The sequence below is a fragment of the Elephas maximus genome, chromosome 10 (assembly GCF_024166365.1).
Source record: "Elephas maximus indicus isolate mEleMax1 chromosome 10, mEleMax1 primary haplotype, whole genome shotgun sequence".
In the NCBI taxonomy this organism is placed as follows: domain Eukaryota; kingdom Metazoa; phylum Chordata; class Mammalia; order Proboscidea; family Elephantidae; genus Elephas; species Elephas maximus.
The window spans coordinates 24,789,008-24,796,905 of NC_064828.1; the positions used below are offsets into that span (position 1 = coordinate 24,789,008).

The following is a 7,898-nucleotide window of genomic DNA, read 5'->3' on the forward strand; positions in this document are numbered from 1 at the left end:
AATTTAAGTTGAAATTAGAATAGAATTAAAAAATACTTTATGGATTTATGAATAAGAATTTTTTATTCGTTTAAGCTTATATTGTTTTAATTCTAATTTTATTTTGAACATTTTATTGTGATTTGGGTAAAAGTTTACAAAGTAAATTAGTTTCCCATTCAACAGTTTATATACATTTTGTTTTGTGACGTTATTTGCTATCTGCTCAACGTGAGGGCACTCTACCCCCTTCCTCCCTGGGTTCCCCATTTCCATTCGCCCATTTTTCCTGCCTTCTGAACTCTGTTTTTGGGCAAATGCTGCCCTTTTGGTCTCGTACGGTTGATTGCTCTGAGGAGCACACTCCTCTAAGCTTACATTTTACCTACTAGACCCATAAGTTTACTAAGAGAAATATTTACTCACTTTATGAATTATTACCAACTGAGGCTAATCACAAATAGTAAGTCCAGAAAAATATCACCCAGAAAAGATATTCAAATATTAGGTTTGACATTGTTGTTGTTAGGGGCCTGCGAGTCAGTACCGACTCATAGTGACCCTATGCACAACAGAATGAAACACTGCCCGGTCCTGAGCCATCCTCACAATTATTGTTATGCTTGAGCTCATTGTTGCAGCCACTGTGTCAATCCACCTCGTTGAGGGTCTTCCTCTTTTCCGCTGACACTGTACTATGCCAAGCATGATGCCCTTCTCCAGAGACTGATCCCTCCTGACAGTATGTCCAAAGTATGTAAGATGCAGGCTGTCCATCCTTGCTTCTAAGGAGCATTCTGGTCGCACTTCTTCCAAGACAGATTTGTTCATTCTTTTGGCAGTCATGGTATATTCAATATTCTTCACCAACACCACAATTCAAAGGTGTCAATTCTCCTTTGGTCTTCCTTATTCATTGTCCAGCTTTCACATGCATATGATGCGATTGAAAATACCATAGCTTGGGTCAGGTGCACCTTAGTCTTCAAGGTGACATCTTTGCTGTTCAAAACTAAAAAGGCCCTTTGCAGCAGATTTACCAAATGCAATGCGTGTTTTGATTTCTTGACTGCTGCTTCCATGGCTATATTGATTGTGGATCCAAGTAAAATTAAATCCTTGACAACTTCCATCTTTTCTCTGTTTATCACTGATGTTGCTCATTGGTCCAGTTGTCAGGATTTTTGATTCCTTTGGTTGAGGTGCAATCCAAACTGAAGGCTGTGGTCTTTGATCTTCATTAGTGCTTCAAGTCTTCTTCACTTTTGGCAAGCAAGGTTGTGTCATCTGCATATTGCAGGTTGTTAATGAGTATTCCTCCCATCCCGATGCCCTGTTCTTCTCCATATAGTCCAGCTTCTCGGATTATTTGCTCAGCATACAAATTGAATAGGAATGGTGAAAGAATACAACCCTGATGCACACCTTTCCTGACTTTAAACCAATCAGTATCCCCTTGTTCTATCTGAACAACTGCTTCTTGATCTATGTAAAGGTTCCTCATGAGCACAATTAAACGTTCTGGAATTCTATTCTTCACAATGTATACCATAGTTTGTTATGACCCACACAGTCGAATACCTTTGCATATTCAATAAAACACAGGTAAACATCCTTCTGGTATTCTCTACTTTCAGCCAAGATCCATCTGACATCAGCAATGATATCCCTGGTTCCATGTCCTCTTCTGTAACTGGCCTGAATTTCTGGCAATTCCCTGTCAATATACTACTGCAGCCGTTTTTGAATGATCTTCAGCAAAATTTTGCTTCTATGTGATATTAACAATATTGTTCTATAATTTGCGCATTCAGTTGGGTCACCTTTCTTGGGAATAGGCATAAATATGGATCTCTTGCAGTCAGTTGGCCAGGAAGCTGTCTTCCATACTTCTTGGCATAGACGAGTGAGCACCTCCAGCGCTGCATCTGTTTGTTGAAATATCTCATTTGATATTCCATCAATTCCTGGAGCCTTGTTTTTCGTCAATGCCTTCAGAGCAGCTTGGACTTCTTCCTTCAGTACCATCGGTTCCTGATCATATGCCACCTCTTGAAATGGTTGAACATCAACTAATTCGTTTTGGTATAATGACTCTGTGTTTTCCTTCCATCTTCTTTTGATGCCTCCTGCATCATTTAATATTTTCCCCATGGAATCCTTCACTTTTGCAACTCGAAGCTTGAATTTTTTGTTCAGTTCTTTCAATTTGAGAAACCCAGAGAGTGTTCTTCCCTTTTGGTTTTCCATCTCCATCTCTTTGCACATGTCATTAAAATACTTTACTTTGTCTTCTCGAGTGGCCCTTTGTAATCTTTTCAGTTCTTTTACTTTATCAATTCTTCCTTTTGCTTTAGCTACTTGAATTTTGAAAGCAAGTTTCAGAGTCTCCTCTGACATCCATCTTGGTCTTGTCTTTCTTTTCAATGACCTCTTGCTTTCTTCATGGGTGATGTCCTTGATGTCATTCCACAACTCATCTGGTCTTTGGTCACAAGTGTCGAATGCATCAAATCTGTTCTTCAGATGGTCTCTAAATTCAGGTGGGATATACTCAAGGTCATATTTTGGCTCTCGTGGACTTGCTCTGATTTTCTTCAGTTCCAGCTTGAACTTGCATATGAGCAATTGATGGTCTGTTCCACAGTCGGCCACTGGCCTTGTTCTGACTGATGATATTGAGCTTTTCCATCATCTCTTTCCACAGATGTAGTCCATTTGATTTCTGTGCATTCCATCTGGCGAGGTCCATGAAGTCCCCGTTTATGTTGGTGAAAGAAGGTATTTGCAATGAAGAAGTTGTTGGTCTTGCAAAATTCTGTCATTCGATCTCCAGCATTGTTTCTATCACCAAGGCCTTATTTTCCAACTACTGATCCTTCTTCTTTGTTTCCAACTTTCTCATTCCAATATCCAGTAATTATCAATGCATCTTAATTGCCTGTTTGATCAATTGCAGAGTGTAGCAGCTGATAAAAATCTTCTCTTTCTTCATCTTTGGCCCTAGTGATTGGTGCGTAAATTTGAATAATAGTCGTATTAACTGGTCTTCCTTGTAAGCGTATGGATATTATCCTATCACTGACAGTGTTATACTTCAGGATAGATCTTGAAATGTTCTTTTTGACAATGAATGCAACAGTATTTCTCTTTGAGTTGTCATTCCTGGCATAATAGACTATATGATTGACTGATTCAAAATGGGCAGTACCAGTCCATTTCAGGTCACTAATGCCTAGGATATCAATGTTTATGCATTCCATTTCATTTTTGACAATTTCAAATTTTCCTAGATTCACACTTCACAATTTCCAGGTTCTGATTATTAGTGGATGTTTGCAGCTATTTCTTCTCATTTTGAGTTGTGCCACATCAGCAAATGAAGGTCCCAAAAGCTTTACTTCATCCATGTCATTAAGGTCGACTCTACTTTGAGGAGGCAGCTCTTCCCCAGTCATCTTTTGAGTGCCTTCCAACCTGGGGGGCTCATCTTCCGGCACTACATCAGACAATGTTCCACTGCTGTGTGGAAGGTTTTCACTGGCTAATGCTCTTCAGAAGTAGACTGCCAGGTCCTTCTTCCTAGTCTGTCTTAGTCTGGAAACTCAGCTGAAACCTGTCCTTCATGGGTGGCCCTGCTGGCATCTGAATACCAGTGGCATAGCTCCAGCTTCCCAGCAACACGCAAGCCCCCACAGTACGACAAACTGACAGACACGTGGGAGATATCAGGTTTACTACCGGAAATTAGCTCAGTTTTTTATTCTCATCTCTTTTCTCAGTGGAAGGAAATGAAATCAACCTGTTCTCTGTGACTGGCAAATTGAATTCACCTCTGATTTGACTATCAGTTTCTCCAGGTACACCTCTGTGGTGCTGTCTACCCAAGTAGTGGTTCTTACATAGTAATGATGACAGTCGTGTGACTCTCTGTGTTCTTGGTGAGCCTGAAGTATCTTGTACCCTTGGTCTGCACCATTCATTACGAAATCCCAGTTGATCCTGCAGTCTCTTTTCCCAGTCTTCTCATGGCCACTTTCATGTTTTTGTCTCTCTCTCTCTCTTTTTTTTTTTTTTTTTGCTTAGAAAACGTTTTATTTTTTGCTGGTTGACAACTAATCAATCATTTATTTGTTTTATAACTTTCATATCGCACCTGAAAATAATACAGATATTCTGTGGGCCAGGAGACAATTGGCTAATTCCATTTTTATCTGTTAAACTTTCTTGGAAAAGAAGACAAACCAAGCCAGTTTTAAATTTAAGAAACAGACGTTCGTTGTTGGCACTCATTATACCAGCACACTTTAATATTCACAACTACTCCCTGGGTATTATCTCCTTTTCACAGACGAGGAAACTGAGGCTCTGAGATTACATAAAATGAGCAAGATCACATATTTAACAAGAGGCACAACCTGGATTTGAATCCAGATGTTACATTGAAGCCCATGATTTTTAAAGAAAAAAATTATTTCATCCATTATAAAACCATTATAAAAGTACGAAAACCCTGGTGGCATAGTGGTTAAGTGCTACGGCTGCTAACCAAGAGGTCAGCAGTTCGAATCCACCAGGTGCTCCTTGGAAACTCTATTGGGCAGTTCTACTCCATCCTATAGGGTCTCTATGAGTCGGAATCAACTCGATGGCAGTGGGTGGGATAAAAGTATACCTGGTTACTAGGGAAATTTTAGAAGAGTAGCAAGAAGGAAAAGAACTCATGATCCTGAATTCTGCTGGCAACCACATCAAAATTTTGGTGAACTCTTTCCAGCCCTTTTGCAATATATATATTTTTTAACATAAATGTGAGTGAGTGGCATATACAAAGTGTACATATTAATATTATCAAAATTAACATCTTCTGACTTTAAAAGGACATGTACACGTTATATTTCAGAGAGCTTGGAAAATACTGAAATATATAAAGGAAATTAATGTCACCTAGAATCTCATTAACCAAAAATAAACATAGTTAATATTTTCACATATTCCCTTAGTCTTTTTCTATCAATTTTCTTTTCTACATAGGTAAGCTCATGTTGAATAAGTATGGTGAGCAAATAATCTGAGAAGCTGGATTATATGAAGAACACCGTGGCATCAGGATTGGAGGAAGACTCATTAACAACATGCAATATACAGATGACACAATCTTGCTTACTGAAGGGACTTGAAGCACTTACTGAGGAAGATCAAAGACTACAGCCTTCAGTATGGATTACACACCAACATAAAGAAAACAAAAATCCTTACAACTGGACCAATAAGCAACATCATGATGAATGGAGAAAAGATTGAAATTGTCAAGGATTTCATTTTACCTGGATCTGCAATCAACAGCCATGGAAGCAGCAGTCAAGAAATCAAAAGACACATTGCATTTGGGTAAATCTGCTGCAAAGGACCTCTTTAAAGTTTTGAAGAGCAAAGATGTCACTTTGAGGACTAAGGTGTACCTGACCCAAGCCGTGGTGTTTTCAGTTGCCTCATATGGATGCAAAAGCTGGACAATTAATAAGGAAGACCAGAGATGAATTGATGCCTTTGGATTATGGTATTGGTGAAGAATATTGAATATACCATGGACTGTCAAAAAAATGAACAGATCTGTCTTGGAAGTACAGCCGGAATGCTCCTTGGAAGCAAGGATAGTGAGACTTTGTCTCACATAATTTGGACATGTTATCAGGAGGAACCAGTCCCTAGAAGAGGACATCATGCTTAGTAAAGCAGAGGATCAGTGAAAAAGAGGAAGACCTTTAAGGAAATGGATTGACACAGTGGCTGTAACAGGACTCGGCAGTGTTTCATTCTGTTGGACATAGGGTTGCTATGAGTTGAAATCAACTCGACAGCAACTAACAACAGCAAAAAAGTTCATATTGAACAGGAATTTTGCAGTATATTTAACAAAGGTCTACATGACAAAGAGGGAGCTGGTAACAGTATTTACCATTCAGTGGTAACAGAGTATTTACCACTGCTTTAAAGAGGCAGAAAATAATCACTTAAATTCCCTGTCCATTCATATACCCGAAAACAAACCTGTTGCCATTGAGTAGATTCCAACTCATAGCTGTCAAAATATCTGTCAGCCTTAAAACTTGTTCTTTTTATATCTAAGGGAGTCTAAATCATGTACATATGAATGCTCTGTATGTTAAAACTTTCAATACCATGTACAAGTACCTCTGGGAGAAGACAACATCTATCATCTGAGTAAAGTTTTTAGTGTCTTACAATGAAAAATATATAATTCATCTTAATCATTTGCACAAAAGTGAGTTAGCAAGAAAATAAGGCACAATTGACAATGGCTTATAGAAGCTCTAAATTGTTTAATAGTCCAGATCATATATTATTAAAATTCTAGAGAATTTATTATCAAAACTAAATGGAAAACTTTAGCTGTACATAAAGTAATAAGCATTTACGACAAGCTGTTAAGGGTAAGTGGCAATGTAGTTTACACACAGTACTGAAGGCAGAGTAGGAGCAGAGAACCCAAGGAGGAATGCCAATTATGTTCACATAGCTTCCTCTTGATTTAAACATTCATGACACAATAAATGAAATCATCATATGGGAAGTTCACAACACCTAGCTGACCCGTCTCTATCTTCGAAAGCTGTCTGTGAGAGACCTCAGTTTGATGCAGCAGGCAATGCAATCATCAAAGGTGATCTTTCCATTGGTGCTGTACCTCTTTGCAATTGAATTCAAAGCCTGAGGACTCAACCTAAATCCCATAGTGGTCAGGGCCTTCTGTAATTTTTGAAGACCCACTGTTCCACTTCTGTAGCTGTCAAAACTGATGAAATGCTGTCTCCAGCCATTCAGTACAGCCCAGGGTTCTTTAAATTCATTGAAACTCATTGTGCCAGACATGCTGCTATCCAGCATTGAAATGATAAGCTGACAAGTCTCCAGGTTAAAAGGTTTGTACCCTCCGGCAATCCCTGACTGTCAGACATCTCTGCAGCTCATCGGCATCTATTTGCCTATCCTGCCTAGCTACAGGAGCAAAGTAACCATGCAGTGAATCCTGATTTTGGGAAGAGCAAGCCCTCCGGGAGTCCCTCACCTGGGTAGGAGCCGCCTCTGGAGTTAGGGTGCCCCAGGGAGGCCGTGGTGCTGACCTCAAGTCTTTGTTTCTTAACATATAGATGGCAGAATTCAAAACAGGAGTGAAAGCAAAGTCGACAATGAGTACATAATTATCCAATGATGTTGTAGGGAAAGGCCGAAAGTAAAGAAACATGTGGCATAAAAAACAAAATCACCACCACAGTGATGTGAGTTGATAACATGAGAAATGCTTTGAATAAGTCCCCTGATGAACATTTCCCATGGTAACCAAAATGAAAATATGTGATTAAAAAGAAGAAGGTGGCCATGGATATAAGCCTTCTTTTAGCAATGATTAGAAACTCTAGCTTGTTTCTACACAAGCCAGTTTCATGACCTGAGAAAAATCACAATAAAAACTATCTACATTATTAGGGCCACAAAAAAGACAAATTTATGACAAAAACAAACTGAGATACAGCACGGATTATCCCCAGAATACAGGCGGCCGCTACAAAGGAAACAAACATTTTGAGGCTCATGACGGTCATGAAACCAGACCAACACGTCTGTGCTGTGCATGCAAAAGTCAAACGTTCAGAAGCTGGTTTTGTGAGGATGAAAGAATTTACTTCCCAGGCTAGCAAGTGGGAACTCAGAGGTATCAACCTCAGGTTGATGTCTCTGATCTGCGTGAGCAATGTACAATTTATACATATTCATTTAGGGGTGGAGGGAAACTGTAGGCAGGGTCAGAGGTTTCACCTATTCACAGTTTCTACAGAAGTGGCCGACGGACCAAATGCTTTCAAAATGGGCTTGACTGCTGTCGATGATGCATTTCT

The 7,898-nt window shown here is 39.3% G+C and overlaps 1 pseudogene; it reads right to left on the minus strand.

The window, feature by feature from the left end:
• Positions 1 to 6,532: 6,532 nt before the first annotated feature.
• On the minus strand, positions 6,533 to 7,246 carry LOC126084430 (sorcin-like; annotated as a pseudogene).
• Between the last annotated feature and the right edge of the window lie 652 nt (positions 7,247 to 7,898).